A 17,710-nucleotide genomic window follows, 5' to 3' on the forward strand; every position below is an offset into this window, starting at 1 on the left:
ATAATATGATAGTTTGGTGATAAATACGTATGTTTTGCACAGTTAGAAAACTTGCTAATAAAAAAAGTATTTTCATCGGAGTACCTTACATTGTTTCAATAAATTTTTTACCCTTAAAACTATTCTTGCAATCAATCGATTTATTCGGAACCTTAATTACTGATTGAGATTCCTGAGGGTCATTTATGTGAAAGTCTGTAATTGCGATATTATTTGCATTACTTCACTCATTTTTAGAAAAAATTGAAATGCTGCATATACGAAAAGGAAGACACCATGCGAAATCTAAAAAACACATTGAGTAAAAATGGGGTTCTAATTAGAACGTGTATCTCTGTCTTATCCTCTTCAAATATGGGTACGCAAAAGATTAAAAAACAGAATTTGTGCATACCCTATAGGTATAAACGAAAGATGAGGAAGAAGGTAAAAAAACAACTTTGGAAATGAAACGTAGTATGTATGCGAGTATAACTAAATAAATGAGAATAAAAATCAAGTAAAGAAATATCAATTTTAATAGAAGCCTTATGTAATGAAGAAAGGTACAAGAAGTAAGAGTTACTTTTTACTATTTCAACATGATAAAAATTTAGGCTTTAGATAGTTGTAACCTTAGACGAAAAATCTAAATCTTTAAGACTATGATACAATTTTTAGATATATCGAAATTTTCAGAAAACTAGATATAAAATTAAGAGAAACAGCCAAAGTGGAAACATAAAATTAGCAAAGCAATAACCCGGTGTATAGCCATAGTCAAGACTATATCGATTTCGAGGGCAAAGGATATAGATCCCTCTTTCATAAGGAGCAATAAATAAATAAATAAATAAATAAATAAAATCTGCAACGAAGGGAAAGCCACGACTATAACAGGGGAACGGAAAGTAATTTCGCTTTCTTACATTAAATTCAAACGAATAAATTTGTTACAAGTTTTTATTTTTAATCAATAATGTAATCACCCTCGTTATCAGCAGCCTTTTGCCATCTAGTATGCCGATTTCGATCCCAGACCGATAAAAATCAATTGGTTTTTGAGTAAAATATCTCGAGATGGCATTTTGGACATCATCGAAATTTTCAAATTTTTTGTCACTAAGAAAATGTTGTAGGGATCGGAATAAATGGAAATCCGATGGTGCGATATCGGGTGAATATGGTGGGTGAGGCAGTATCAGAGAATCTCTAAGGAGATTACAGATTCTTTGGCAGTATCTCCCACTCCAATTCATTACATTTTTCCAGTATTCGTCTTGCACAGTGCGGTCTTGCATTGTCGTGTAGAAAAATGACGCCTTTTCCGTTGACAATCGCCAGATATTTTTCGATTAAAGATTGGTTCACTCGATCCAATTGTTCACAACAAAGGTCTACATTAACAGCTTATCCAGGTTTCAGCAATTCAAAATGAACAATTCCGCGAATACTTCATCAAGCACCCAGAAGCGCCTTTTCGGGATGTAAACCCTTTGTAACCCCTATTAAAAGCTGCCTTTTGAGTTTTGGATTATCATATAGGACTTATTTTTTTTTCTCTCCACTAATCAAACGATCAAAAAACGGTTCTGTATGGTGCCGTTGAAGCAATACGTTGCATGTGATGGATAGGTTGGCTTTGTTCTTTTCGGACAGATTATGGGGGACTCAAACACCTGCTTTGTTTATTTTTCCATTCTGCTTTAAATGTTCTTGGATGGTCGACCAAGGTTGGTTAAGAGCGTTTGACATGGATTTTCTTCCACTTCTGACCTTAGCATGTTGCTGTCGACATGCGCAGAAACGGCATCACTTTCCTGTCCCCCTATTATTTGTACCAAAAATGAAACTTTTTTATTTGTTTATCCTTAAACTTTTTCTGTTTTGTTTGTCTCCTTGTGCTAAGTCATGTCACCTGGCTAAGCAAAAATAGCTTCGTTTTATTAAAATGCATTTCGCGATCTCAATGTTTGTTCCTTAGAGATTTTACTTGCTAATGAAATTCTAAGGTTTATCCTAAGTTTTTAACAGTTAATTTTGAGTTAAATCCACTGTCTTATCCTTCTTAATTTTAGCTTACAATTTCCTCCAGAATGTGTTTTCAGAATCGCGGTTAATGCAATGAAGGAAGAGCAAGAATTAGCTCGTTAGAATCTCTGGCTTTCTAGCGATGTGAGTAGAAAGCCAGAGATTCTAACCAGCGCGCGTTCGCCTTTTGCCTATACTTTCTGTAATTCTATTTCTACGCTCGACAGTACTTTAGGCTCTTGGATAGCTTCGCCGTTAGTTAGCGTTAAGGGGCCAACTCCTGTAAAACTGTGATAGCTTCGGCTATATCTCTTTAGTTAAGTTTTATTTTTTAGCATTCTTGAGTTCAAGCACAACTAGAGGCTTTTCTGTATGTCCCAAGAGAGGACAGACTGTGAACTTAATTTGAGCAATAAAGGGTAATTAACCGCTCTCGTGAGTTTACGTTTCTATCTTTCTGAACCAAGCGATTATTCGCTTACCAGTTCTCAAGGTTCCACACATTTAGCTGTAAATTATAGGTTGGAACACTACAAACCTTATTTGAGATCAGTTGCCATTGACCGAGGATTTTCTTCAGGGGTCTTTAATAAAGCTTTTAAAAAAATTTTATCTTACCATCAAAGAAGACTTTTCGCTTTTAAAAACTACATTAATAACCTTGTGGTTCCATTTCATCCTTCTGTCAGTTACAAAATTGCACGGATTCTCCAGGAGTTCAATTTTCTAGTCATTTTCTCGTTTATCTATAAAATCTATGGTTCGACTCTTAAAGATTCCACTTTCTGGCTTTAATGCTTGGAGAATTTATAGCATATCGCGTCAGCGTGGTTTGAGATATATCGACCAAACTAAAAGAGAATTAGAGTTTTGCATCAAAGAACACAAATCTATGTCTGAAAGGGCGAAATTAACAACCTTCGACAGCTAATCGTAGTTAGAAATTTGTTAAGAATTTTGACTTTGTAAAAATTATCGAAAAAACTTCTTTATTAGTGAATCAGATTTTCATAAAGTTTTTCATGTTCGCAAAAACTTATCTTAGTCAATTATTTTAATTCTAGTCTAGTCCTTCCTAATGCTTTAAGATTCTATTAACTTAATTTTTCAATTTTCTTTACTATTTATACCAAGAGATGGCGCTTTCTTCTCGTTTGCTTTAGTCCTTTTGAGTATAAATACGATCGTGGCTTTCCTTCTTTGCTGCTTTAATTGCTAATGATGAAGGGCGACCTGTACCTTTCGCCTTCGAAATCAATACAGTCTTGACTAAAATCTATGTCAAACACAAGGTTGTTGTTTTGCTAATGTTATGGATACGAAATTATTCTATGATGCTGAGTTTCTAAAAGATTCTTTAGTATAATTATGCGACATTAAAAATAGAATTTTTATTAGTTTTTCGAGAAGTTTAAAACATTTGTAGTTATTTGAAAAATCCCGATGTAAAAGAAGCGGGGTTCTTTAGGAAAATTACGTTTTTTTTTTTTTTTTTTTGGTCGGTATCATTTAAAATTTATTGAAAGGTTGACTGAATAAATATTTTTATATAGCAGTGAGCGGAGAAGTTTTTATCTTGCTTTTCATAGCAAGTTAAGCTTTATAGTTCCTTAAAACTTTACTATATTTTCAGAAATATTATTTTACTAAAGTTGTAAAGTTTAATTTTGTGTTTGAAATCCTGCCTCATACAGGATGCACAAGAGTTCCTTTGAAAGTGCTAATAGTTAAAGTAATAATAGTTAGTAATTGCCCACCAAATGTTCTAGTTAAATCGGCAACGTCCTGGGACAGTCGGAGAGTTTTCTCATCTGATCCTAAATGAGCTCTTTTGGGCAGAGATCTGACATCAAGGAAATGTTTGACAAGCACGTAAGTAATGACTAAAAATTATTTACCCTACCGTGCATTTTCGTATTGAAGCCTGGAGTTCCTCGAAAGTAAGAGCAAAAAGCAAGGCGTCATGGATGTAATATTCGGACTTCTTTGGTTGTCATTCAAGACCCCTTGTCTTGATGCAAGGGGTCACGAATGGCAACCAAATAAGTCCGAATTTCAAATGAAATGACACTTTGTTGTCGGCCTGTGTGACCTACGGTAGTTCGATTACCATTAGCTGTCTTGGATATCTCCAGCCTCGTCTTTGCTACACATCGTGGCTCATTGCTGAAGAAATTATATTTCAATCACTGTGAGTTCATGTCAAATGAACTAGCACCATTGCAAACGCTCTTATGGGTGTGCTTGGGGGAGGGATAGTCGAGCCAATAGACCTTGTCAACGCAGTTCCATTGTCTGAGTCATTTATCAAGGGTCCTTATGGCCACTAGTGTCCCACTTATGTTCGGGTTGTTAATAACTAATCAGAAAGGGTGTTGCTATTCGAAAATATGGAAAAATTTCCACTATAACAGTAACCGTAAGAATTCTATTGTTTTAAATCATGATCAACTCGAGAGTATACTTTCAAATAACAATGTCTGAAATTTCCTTTCGATTGTCTGAACGGATAGGTTGTTAGGAGCTCATACATCGGAGAAAGTTTTTTATGACCACCCTGTATTTAATAAATATTCGTGTAATATTGTGAAAAAAGAAGGATGCATAAGCTACTTTGAGATGCATACAAAAATTATTAAGATTTCTTCAAAGGAAAGTTTCCAAAGTTTTAAACGCTTAAACGGTTAGGGTTCTGCTGTATGTAGAACACCTGCAAACCCTACTAGATTGGAAAAGAGTTATTGCTTAGTCTGAAAAAAAAAATACAAAGTTTAAAAGAGGTTCAAATAAACTTTTTTTAAATTTGGTTCTTAAATGTCTGTCTCACAGCTTGCGCGATAGATGAACCTCGGTCACTTCCGAGTATTTAAATTAACATAATTGATAGCTGACAGTTGATAATTGATGGCAAACGAAGGAACCAGTGCTTTACCGTGAAGTCAACAGGTAATGCCTTTCGACTGCAAGTTTCTGTAAGTTAGACGATTTCAAAGTTCAGTACTATTCCAAAATTAAATGCATAAGCAGATTTGCGAGAACTGACTTGTAGTATACGAGAAGCACTTGTACTTACGACGATGCAATGCTTGCAGTCATGAATGGTTACCTTGAATATGGCTTGAAACAAATCTTGTAAAATGAAAGTTAATAACTTAATGGTTGTTCTATACGTGCAGAAGAGGGAAATTTCTTCATCAGGGAGGAAATAAATCTGTGCCTATGTTTGCTACTGTATTCGTAATGAACGGTAAACATTTTAGAGTTATTTACGATGGATGACAAATGTAGAAATCTTTTGTTAATGGTCATTTCAATAGATAATAAGAACCATCTCTTAATTCGCCGCAGATGCAGTATCTATAGATGAAATGCTTCAGTAAAAATAAGTAAGGAATGAACCATGGTCTGAGTAGAATACATTTTATTTGTGGAGTAGTATTTGTGGATTACAATTTGTAAATATATTGAAAGTTGTCCTTCTTTTTTTTTATGATACACCGCACCTTTCGCCATGCTGTCCTTGTTATTTGTTGCAGATTAATAGTGAGATGATGTTTTGGCCATTAAATGTACAGTACGTTGCTGTTTGTTGTTGCTATGTCTTGTACAGATCCTTTCGTAAATTTATCTGTATATTTATCTGTATATCTGTATATTTTCCATCATTTCCTTCGTGTCCTTTAATCCATGCGCAGCTGTTTACAGATTAATGTAAGGTAACTTAATAATTAATGTAAGATAAAATTCAAATGTAGGTTACGTCTTTGAGACTACAACATAAAATAATCTACTTAAGCTGGCTCAAGACAATTACGTCGCGTATTTTAATTGTCGGATAGCAAGTATGTAATAAAGCCAGAAATAAATTTAAGCAGAGCTGGTGATAGTAGGTAACTGTATGATAAGACTGCCAGAAGCTCTGATAAAAGCGCTAAAACCCTCGACTTAAATATAAAAACAACTAATTTACATTCTGGTGAGAACTACGGAAAGGAAAAATTATAGTAAAGTTTTAGATCATAATAATTGGTTAATTAACGTGAAACACCTTATAAACAATGACTATAAACCTTGATTTAACAATTTTAGGGATTAGGGTCTCGGATAATAATGGTGATGAAGAAGAAATGAAGTAATTTTGAAAACCTTTAGTTAAAATTCTTTGTAAAGTACATATTTTAGCTGTATTTTAGTCTCTAAAAACATTCTCTCTCTCTGAACAAAATATTTCAACTATTAGGATAAAATTATTTGATACCAATATTGTGAAAAGTTAGTATCAAATTATTATAAAGAGATGTTTTCAGTTTTTATTAAACCCATTGCAAAGAAATGCACATAATAATGCAAGTAATCCTACTAAAACATATGTCATAAAATTTCTTAGGAATTTTATAATACATCCATTTTGAGAGGAAAATTTACAGTAATCGATATAAAGCTATTTCGAATTCCAGTAGTACAGTGATATTTCTCATCCTGAATCGAAATAGTTTGGATCAATGTATGAGTTCTACGTTGTCTGAACAAAACATTTAACCATAAAAATAATTCGGTGTCAAGGCCTCACAAGTCATTTTATGGATGGTCAATCGTTTGGAATTCAGACATGCTTGAAGTACTTTTCGCTTCTGCACTTTCCTCAAAGTTCCTTTCAAACCACTCTTTTTGCACTTCTGAAAGGGAAATCGTTTAAGTATTTCATTGCTCACGTAACATTTACTTTACCTATTTTTAAAATAACATTTCTTTTATTTATGACAGAATATTATCATTTTAAGTACCGAGTAAATGAAAATAACATTTTGGCTAGTAAAAGCATTTCATCATCTCTCAAATAACAATGCAAATAATAAAATGCTATTTAATTACACCATATAAATATATATAATCTAATTATAAGTCTGACACAGGGCTGAATATAAAACATTTTAATTATAAGGTGACATAAGACATAAAAATGCATTAATTACAGGTTAAGTAACATTAAGATACATTAGGTTATTTCGAAGCAGGAGAGAGAAAAAATGAGCAACGCCTGCGCCGGGAATCGAACCACGGACCTCTGGAATACGCGCCCAGCGTGTTGATCACCCCACTACGAAGGCATGCTAGGAAGGCGAGAGAAATACCTTATAAACATACAGTGGATGGACAAAAATATGGAAACACCTTGTGAAATGCATGTTTAAAAAAGAAAGATTGATTTTAATGAAATATGTAGTTGGCGCTGGCGTTTTTGACTACTGACGCCACCTATACAACTTCGTAAATGTGCTAAACAGTTCAGTTGTTGTCGGAGTACTGTTATGTGAGGTTGTCATTGCATTATGTCAGAGTTAACAGACCTCGAACATGGGCAAATTGTTGGAGCACGTATGGTAGGTGCTTCCGTAAGCAAGGTAGCCGAGGTGTTTAATGTTTCAAGAGGTACTGTAACGAAGATTTTTTTCCGCATATTTGAAAAGCGGAAAAACATCATCTGCTAAATCACAGCGCGGACGAAAGTATGTCCTGAGTGATCGTGACAGACGATCATTAAGGGCAATTGTGACGAAAAATAAGACCACAGCTGCAAAAGTTACTGCTGAAATGAATGTTGTGTTACCGAACCCTGTGAGTACCAAAACAATTAGAAGGGAGCTTCATAAACAGAGAATTGCTGGCCGTGCTGCAATTGAGAAGCCACTTATCAGTGATGCTAATGCCCGTAATAGAAAAACGTGGTGTTTAAGTCATAAAGCCTGGACTATAGAGCAGTGGAAGCGAGTAATATGGTCTGACGAGTCTTCTTTCACATTGTTTCCCACTTCTGGCCGAGTTTACGTCTGGAGAACGCCATCTCAAGCCTATAATACAGACTGCTTGTTGCCAAGAGTGAAACATGGCGGGGGTTCTGTTATGAATTGGGCAGCCATATCGTGGTTCTCTGCTAGCCCCATGATAACTGTGTCAGGGCACATGACTGCCAAGACTTACGTGAACATTTTGGCCGATCAAGTTCATCCCATGGTACAAACTTTGTTCCCCGATGGTGATGGTGTCTTCCAAGACGACAAAGCCCCTGTTCACGCAGCTCACATTGTCCAGGACTGGTTTTCTGAGCACGAGGATTGTCCCATCTCCCCTGGCCACCACAGTCACCAGACCTGAATATTATCGAACCTTTGTGGTCTTCATTGGAACGGAAAGTGCGTTCTTGTTATCCACCGCCAACATCGTTATCTGAACTTGCCACCGTTTTGCAGGAAGAATGGTATAATATTCCCTGAGCAAACATACAGAAACTGTATTTATCCATTCCGAGAAGACTGCAAGCTGTTTTGGTTGCCAACGGGTTTCCTACACCATATTAAGCAAAGAGACATGTTTTTTTTAAAGGTGCTTTCATATTTTTGTCCAACCCCTGTAGCTTGTAGGAGTTAAGTGAACACTTTCAAGTACTGGCTAGTAAAGAGTTTTCTTACAAATTCTAATGTGTGAAATTCGTAATTTAAAATGTTAATAACAATTATGTCTTATGTCCATAAGTATGTAATTTTATCTATAAGTGTTGTCTGTTAAAGCATCATTGAATCATTCCGCCATCTTTACATGCAAACAAGTGCGCTGTCATTCTTCTTGGAATTTTGTATTTCCGGTATGACTTTTCCTTGTCTCTCTGTCTTTTAGCCTTCAGAGATTACATCTGTTACGAAATGAGTAGATCTTTTCGTTACGTGATGTATTGCATGGAATAATATATTTTTTTAAACACAGGTATATCTGTTTACTTGCAACGAATAGTTCATTTTAAGTTAGCACTTTCCTATTACTCTCTTTTTACCCACGCTTTTCATGCCAGAATGTAAATGAGATAGCGAGCGGTTGTTCAGATTAAGATAGAAAGAAGTGCTATGTAAGCAAGAATTTCAAAAAATTGTTTTTAGAGCTTATCTGTCTATTCCAGGCCAAGTTGTGTTGTGATTATTAGCGATTTGATTTAATGGCGTTTGTACATCTAGCCATTCGTCTTTGTCTCGCCGGTTTTATACAGACCAGAGCCTTGTCTGCGCGTTAAATTATCCTGTGAGCCTTTAGGCTAATCTGCCACATTTTGAATTTGTTCAAAACGTTACGTATTTCTGTTCAGAAGTTCTTGTGTAAACCCAAGTTGGGTAATTGTCTCAAGTTTGTGTTCGAATAAAAGGGTCTTATACAACCTTCTTCTGCCATCTGTTTTGTTTCACAAGACTGGAAGATAATTCTTCAGTACTCTTTTCTAAAGACTATAGTTATGCTCCGTAAGAGGACTAGACTTTATAAACTTGTATACGTATATAAAGTAATTAGTCAAAAAGGAAATATTTCTAAAGAAAAATCTTTTTAAAGATTATTCAATCCGAGAACGATTGTGTAGAGCAGTTAAATTGTCACATGTAAATTGGAAGTGTAAGAATTATATATATATATGTGTGTAATTTTTAAACAAATAGCAGGAGAAAACTTTAAAATTAATGAACTTCAAAATTTATTTTGAGAGGACTGAAAAAGCGAAATCCTACACTATCGCTGCAAAGATTAAAAATTTAATTTAATAGAGAAATGATAAATTATCTCCTAGAAAATATGAAGTGAAATTTAGATAGTAAATGTGTAGTATTGTGGAAACCAAAAATTAGCTAAACATGAACTGGTAAATAAAAGGATTAATTAATTAAAAGAAATTTTAAACAATTAAAAGTAAGAGAATCATTGTTGATTCCATAGAAACATTTCGACTTTTCAAGGGGAAATGGAATCTCTCCATACAATCACCAACAATAGAAGAGGATCGTGTTTCGTCATTTTGCATTCCTGAACAAAATCACTATTCCAGTTTTGAACTTTCTGATCAATTTTATAAAATCTGAATTTAAATTATGTAAATATTACAACTCATGTAAAGCAGAAAATCACTAAAAAAGAAACGAAAACTGCACAAATCATTTTAAAAAAATGTTTAACTATAGACAAAATATTTTTGCTCCTTTTATGGGAATATTAAATCCAGCAAATGGAATGATACTGTCTCTTAGAAAATTATTATATGATTGCGTTTTTCTGCAAAGTGAAATTTTTTGCAAAATCAGCTTTTGTTAGTATGACTTTTGACCAATTATATCACGTCTTTCCGGTTAAGATCTGCACTCTTCAAGTTCAGATAATTTTATACTGCATAAAAGTAGAAAACCATTATGCTCAAATTTACAAAATATTAATTACAGAGGAAAATATTTAGTATGTCTCAAGAGTACTTAAATACGTAAAATAGTAGTTCTATAAATACAAATATTATATAATATAAAATATTATTTAATTAATAATAATTATTAATATTATTTAATTTTAAATATTTATATAAATACAAATATTATTTTCTGTATACATCGCTAATGGAATTCGAGGAAATAAATTTAAATGAAGTGCTCTAAAAATGTGTATAATTTAATAGGTCGCACAAGAAAGTCATGTGGTGTCTGCATCAGATATTTTCATTTCAAATAATAGTCAAATGCTGCAGCCTAAATTATTAAATAACTCGAATTTTATTTCAAACTTTTAGAGGTGGTTAAATCTTTTGAAAAATTAGTTATGATAAATGGACTTTATCTTCATTACCACTCGTACTATAGATCTTCCAAGCTGACTTCAACTGGACATGATAACCACTTGCACCACGACAGCGCGAATGGGAGAATACAATAATTTCTTATATCCCATCTTTTAAGTACGACTGGGAAGAGGCACGAGAGCCGTTCGACTAATTCGGATAGTAACGAATTATCCCCCCCCCCACACACCACACATTATATTTCAGGATTCACGTACGGACTTATTATAATTTTAGAAGCCGTGAAACGGGTAAAATAAACGGTACTCTCAACAGGATTCGAACTGACCTATTTATGCTTTTTATACGTATCTTCAATAAAGAAACTTAAATGTAAGGCTATTTACTTACCGCCATTACTCGACCTAAATCCTGTTCAGCATGGGTTGGACACTCTAAGCAGATTTAGGAAAGATGGAATGATGAAAAACCAAGCACATAGGACCAAAAAAATTAAGTAGAAAAATATGAATACGTGACTTAAATTTAACCCCATATGGTCGTGTTCCATTTAAGGAGAAACAAGTAGAGAGATAGAGGTATGAAATATGAAATCAACCGATTTAATGACGCTATCATTAGATGTATCATTAAAATAGATGATTTTCAAAAATATTTCAGGAATCGGATGATACGTGAGTCATTTTTGTATGAAGATATATTTACATTAATAACATTATACTTATGAAGGTAAATTGCTTTGGGATGTGGATTAAAAAGGAATCTTTCCTATAAACTATTTCGTAACATGTTATCGCTTACGATGCAAATTTCTCTGAAATATGTTGCCATTTAAGTAGCATATTTATCCTGTATACATTTGTTTCAGGGAAAGACAGAGGTAGAAAAACATTTATTATGCGATTAGAGAAAAGGATTACATTTAGAGCAAATTCTCTCTGCGTGCAAGTTGAACATTAGTATCTCCTTCGTTTAGGAAGGCTATTAGTAGCGCTGCACTGAGAAAATTTATCTTCCGATTTAGGGCGCCAACATAGCAGTTAATTTCAGTAACTTTACGATGGAGAAGGTCTTTAAGCTGATTGGATTTCCAGCCTATAAACTTCCACACATGCTACTGTTAATCCGGCTGTTTTAATAGCAAGGCATTGCCCTAATAAATCTTAGAATAATTCAAGAAACAAAACAGAAGGAAAACACGCAAAAGTGAAGCATAAAATTAGCAAAGCTGTAACTTTGCGTCTGCAGTAATCAAGAACTCAATTTCTAAGGTTTCATTTCTAACTTTAATTCTTGGGGAATTTATAGCATATGTTCTCAGTGCGTTTTCAGATATATTGGACAAACTAAAACAGCGTTTAAGTTTCGTATCAAGTACACGAATCTTATCTACGAAAAGATGAAATTAACAAGTTTTCGATAGTTAATCATCATAGTTCGAAATTTAATCATAATTTTAATTTTAAGTCCTCAAAATTATTCGAAAAGTTCTACAATTTGTGAATTTTGTTTTCTTGAATTTCACATTCACAAAATTTTATCTTCTTCAGTTTATGACTTTAAGTCCAATCCAGTGCTTCCTAACGCTTTTAGAATTCTATTAATTTAATTTTTCAATTTCGTTGTACTTTTGCCGACAGATGGTGCTACCGTCTTATTCCCTTTACTGCCGTAGGAAATAATTACGACCGTCGCACTCGCTGCTTTCCAGTCTTGCAGATTTCTTTGCTATGATGAAGAGGGACCTGTACTTGTTTACCCTCTAAATAGATTGAGTTCTTGATTAAAATTTAAACCAAACACAAGGTTTTGCTAAATTTCATAATCTAGACTGTTAGCTTGATGAGCTAGATTTCTTATAAAAGTCTCTGAAAATAACAGAATTAAAATGAAAAAGGAATTCAAGAGTTCCGTGATAGAATCTGTTAGCTATTTGAGAGGTGCTTGACTGTATAATAAAAGAGTAAAAAATCTTCTTTGAAAAACATTGTGCTTTTCAAAAGACTTATTTTAGCTTTTGTTATCTTTTGGTTAACAGTTTTAACAAAAATAGGCAGGAAAAGCTTTTGCAATAAAATGGAAAAAATGTTTTGCATTAGGGAATTTGGCAAAATAGTAAAAAGATTTTTTAAAAAAATCTAGGAAAATCCTATATTTTGTAGCCATCAAAATATTAAATGAATCTCGTTTTCTACTTTAATTGAAAATTAAAATACAGACTAACATTTATACTTGCGGCATAGTTAAGTATGTCAGTTGAAAACGTTTTACTTCCTTGTACGCCGTGATGGACGTATTGTTACCTCAAGTATTGTAATCGCGAAAAATTTCGGATACCATATTTCAAACGAAAATATCGATTTTGACCTTTCCCGAATCCATGTAGACAATTGTTTTGTATGACGTCTATACTTACGGATTTACCTTTTTTTCTAAAAGGGATCATAAAATGGGATTAAAATTAATACGTAAAAGGATTTTTGTTCGTGATGTCTGTACGTACGTATGTACGTACGCGTATATGTATCTCGCATAACTCGAACACGATTAGCCATTATTCCTTGAAATGTTGTGTATTGGACTGTTATAACATCTAGCTGTGCATCTCCCTTTTTACTGCAATTAGCAGCTCTAACTATATGTATAAATGTAAGATAAAAAATATGTGAATTAAAATTATAAGTTAAACTAACGGTAACCCTTTAATTCTCCCTCTCTGTTTTAAAAATCGTAATAACGTCTCTGGATTGCGTCATTTCTAGATCATTCCATTTCGCATGGCCTGCGCAGCGCTGATGACGTAATAATTGGGAATTGAAACTTTTAACTCAAACCAAAACCTTTCTCTTCGTGTAATTCTATATTGGATAACTACGCACTTCAGCTTCTGTCTGTTCAGTGCTTGTACGCAATTTCGATGAACTCCCTTACTATCGCAAAAAGTATAAAAAATGTAAATGTTCTGTGAATAGGCCCGACTAGAGTGCCAAGTGACTGTGGCCACAAACGTCAACTGGGAAATAAAAATGGAATTAAAACCTCCTCGACTGCCAAGTTTTTTTATATATTACGAAGTCAACATATTAGCATACTACGCAATCAGAATTCTTCCTCTTCAATATGAATCTATGATCTATCCTATATAGCTATTACGCATCGACGCTTCTCCGTCTTTTTCTTGCTATTATTACATATATATATATATCTGTTCTGAAAACATAAAATTATAAGAAAATACGTACGATAAAAATTAACCGGGATATTTAATTTCAAAATTTGCAGTTTTGGGTGTCATTTTTATCTGGCTTTGAGGGATCTGTTAGCTATGGGAGAATAGTTCGAGGAAATAAGTTTAAATGAAGTGCAGCAAAAAATGTATATAATTTAATACGCCCGCACAAGAATGTCATGTGTTGATCACATCAGATTTTTTCATATTAGAATTAAGAATCCTCCATCATTACGCTATCAAAATCGCCCAAGAATATTGTTAATGAAATTTTGGAGGATTTTAGAAGTACTTCCTGAAAATATCTATGTATGTAAATGTGAAAGTCTTTTTCCCAAGACAGTGAATGGAAACTTTTCCAATAAAACTATTTATACAAGTTATTTTTTTTCTTCTGAAAGTAAGCACGCAGAGTATTGACCTCAATGATTTTTTTGCAGTACTTCCAACTAGTGGAGATAGCTCCATCGGGGACATATCACGTTACTGAAATTTGTTTTTCTTTTTAACTCGAATAGACATCTATTGATGGCTTGTGACTAATTTCATAATTCACAACGACATTTCATTTTCCAAGAAAAAATAAAAAATTAGGAGGAAAGAATTGTCTGAATTTATATTTAGCATGGATTGTTATCTTCAAGACACTTATGATAACAAGGGAGCTCAAGGAAAGAAAGGCAGCTAGAAAGAGGAAAACTCAGAAGCTAAAAAAACACTCAACTGTAGAAAATTAAGAAAGAGGGAAAAAGTAGTATATTTACTGAATCAGTTGAGGAAATATTGATAAATTAAAAAATAGTGAAGTAAAAATCTATGTTTCAATTACATTTTGGTCTTCTCGAAGACGTCTCAGAGGAAATTTGTTATTATGAAACGTAAACTCGTTTGACAGATTTATTTAGACACTTAATCATTAACTTTCATTTTCATAGCAACTATTACTTGAATGTCTCGTATAATCTAACATTGTTTTTCTTCCAGTCTCTATAATTAATTTGTCTAATTTATTCAAAAATGCACTACGAGATAAAACGGTAGCAAAACCTGGAAAAGGTAACTCAAATGTTACATGCTGCTTGATTTTAGTTTCAGATGCTTTCCCTTTAAACATATTACTCGAGCAAATGTTCTCAGCTTTAGAGCTTTTAAATTTATGTTCTGAAGATAACCATAAATTCAGAATAAGTATACAGCATTGTAATTTTGATAGCATGCACACCTTGCACGCAAGCACGGGGGGGGGAACATTATATTACATTGTTTTTTTCTAGTACAATTTTTATACAAAAGCTTTCAATGCATTTTTAAAATGAATGTAAAATGGTACCCCTTACCCCTTTCGGTACATATATTTTAACCTTATTTATGTGGCAAAAATTTAAAAAGTTTGAGGACCTCTATCAAGAGGTATTTTCACACTTAAACACGTAAGCTTTATTTGCATAACTAATATAAAACTGTAAGGTCTTTTCTTCCATCCTTCTGCATACCTTTGTGGCGTCATTGAAGCATACTCGACGCTTATTAGAGAAGTCCAGGGCTCGAGATACTGCACATTTTTCACGTCTTCTGCTTCAAAAACCCTAATGACTCTACAAGTGGCTCCCGGACTAATAGGTAATGGACAATAATTCGTCACTACCATAATTTTCCGACTGGGTTCTCTCATACTCCTTTCGGCCTTTAAAAGGTGGAGTATATAAGGTATTTTCTCCCTCCTTTCTGCATACTTTCGTGTTGTAACTGGAAGCATACTCAACGCGTATTCGAGAGGTCTAAGGCTCGAATCCAGGCGAGGACACTGCTCATTTTTCACGTCTCCAGCATCAAAGACCCTAATGACCAGGACCCTATCTAACGGTTTGGGAAGATAACTTCGTAACATGCATGTAGTTTCACGGTCTGATTGAATATTGCTAATTTCGCGGGTTGTTTCTCGCCTTTTCAAGAGTAATATTTTAGATTTTGTTGTTAAATTTTAGGAAGGGAACCGGGACAGAAAGCATCATTATTGCATAATGCATTACCAATTGTTTCATACGTTTTCGAATATAATGATTTTAACTACACTGAAACAATTTCACAGTTGTCTTTCATTTAACTGATCCTTATATTTGTGGAAGCATGTAATTTGATTTCCTGCCTACTTATGTTGTTAAAGGAATCTCTGAGAAGATATACATCTCCTACCGAAACTTTATTTCACGTACTGTTTTACGAATTTCTATAACCTAAAAGTAACATTCTAGTGTTAATAATGCAAGTTAATAGGATAAATTAGAAGGCACTAAAAATTAGATATCTTTCAGGAGAGGCGAAACATTAAAACTGAGAAAGAGGTAACAATACTGCATGATTACATCGATGGGCTACAGATCTTTCTTCAGAGTAAGTTGATCCATGAAAATGTATCATTACGCATATGTTAGACGCGATGCATTACATATGCAGGTGATGCATATGCAAAAACACAAAATAATGTTGCCTATTAATTGATAAATGTAAATTACACAGTTAAATTAGGCGCTAAAACTAAAAATGTTTAACCTAAATTATTATTTTACGAGCAGCAAGAAAACTCCATGGAATTAACCTTTTTACGGTAAAGTTTTGCAATCGGGGGACCCTTGATTTTTTTGGAGAGATTTTTAACGCCAAGAAGCCATTTTTCCAAGATGCCTGTCACCGAAAACAACGCCGAAAACGTATGTTACCAAAACAACAAAAGTACTCAGCTTGAATGTTGCTGGCTATGTCTTATCGTCAGCTTCGGGTGACTGCAGAACATACAATTCTTTAATATAATTTATATAGTTTCGACACGGATTATCTTCCTCCTGATCCTGAAACCAGCGACATCACAAAACAGCAATTATAAATCAGAGGTTCTAGTATAGACAAGGGTGCCCTTTGATTTGGCGTCAAATACCGAAGCTGATACCAGTTTTTTAGTAACCTGGAAACAACTCTGTTTTCCCAATGTTATGGCAGCCATTTTCATTACGTGCTAATACTTTTTTGAAGTTTATTGATTGGAACTTTAGTGATTGAGGACTATGTGATTTGTAGTATACGTTTCACGTACTACAGGTAACGTATTTTGAATTTCGACATATGTTGGAATTTGAATTATTGGAGTTATTGAAAATTTTGAATTACCAAAATTTTAATTGCCGTTAAAAAGTTTGAGAACCTTTGGGTTTCTCAGCTGGCTGGTTCTAATTAATCATTGTCCCGTCAGTTCTCCAAAGAAGTATGTCTGGTCAGATTAATACTTTTTTTCCGTGATTTAGATTGAAAGGGTAAGAAAGCTGTAGCTGATCAGTGCACGAATAAAGGTTTTAATTCGCTATGAATATCAGTTTTGTGCTAACGGTATGCGCGTGGTCGAACTTAAGGATCCATCACCTGGTTTTGAGTGGGTTTGTCGCGAAAAAGGTGACCGAAACTGCAGCTTATGCCAACACCATTGAGAGAATGTGGAGTCACGTTAAGTGTGAGTTTCGTAAGCAAGGTCTTCGGCAATCGTCGGATGATATTTTGTACTCCTTCTTTGCAGAGCTTATCGTCAACAGCGCCAACAGCGAGATCAGCAGGAGGAAGATCAATTCCGGGACTACATAATTTGCTAATATGTGCAGTAGTCATTAGACGCTGACGATGAGACGTAGCCAAGAACATAGGAGGTGAGTACTTTCTAATACACTTTTTCATCAGCGTTGTTTTGGGCGAAAGCCATCTTGGAAACATTGCTTTTTGGCGCCATTCTTGGCTCCATAAACTTGCCAAAAATATCAACAGACACCCTACTGTAAACTTTTACCCACGCTTGCACTAAATTTCTCTGGTGGTAGAAACAATCATGTTGATGGGAC

This window comes from Stegodyphus dumicola, chromosome 12, assembly GCF_044657685.1.
Source record: "Stegodyphus dumicola isolate Sdum_Otavi_A_Nest chromosome 12, ASM4465768v1".
NCBI classification, from domain to species: domain Eukaryota; kingdom Metazoa; phylum Arthropoda; class Arachnida; order Araneae; family Eresidae; genus Stegodyphus; species Stegodyphus dumicola.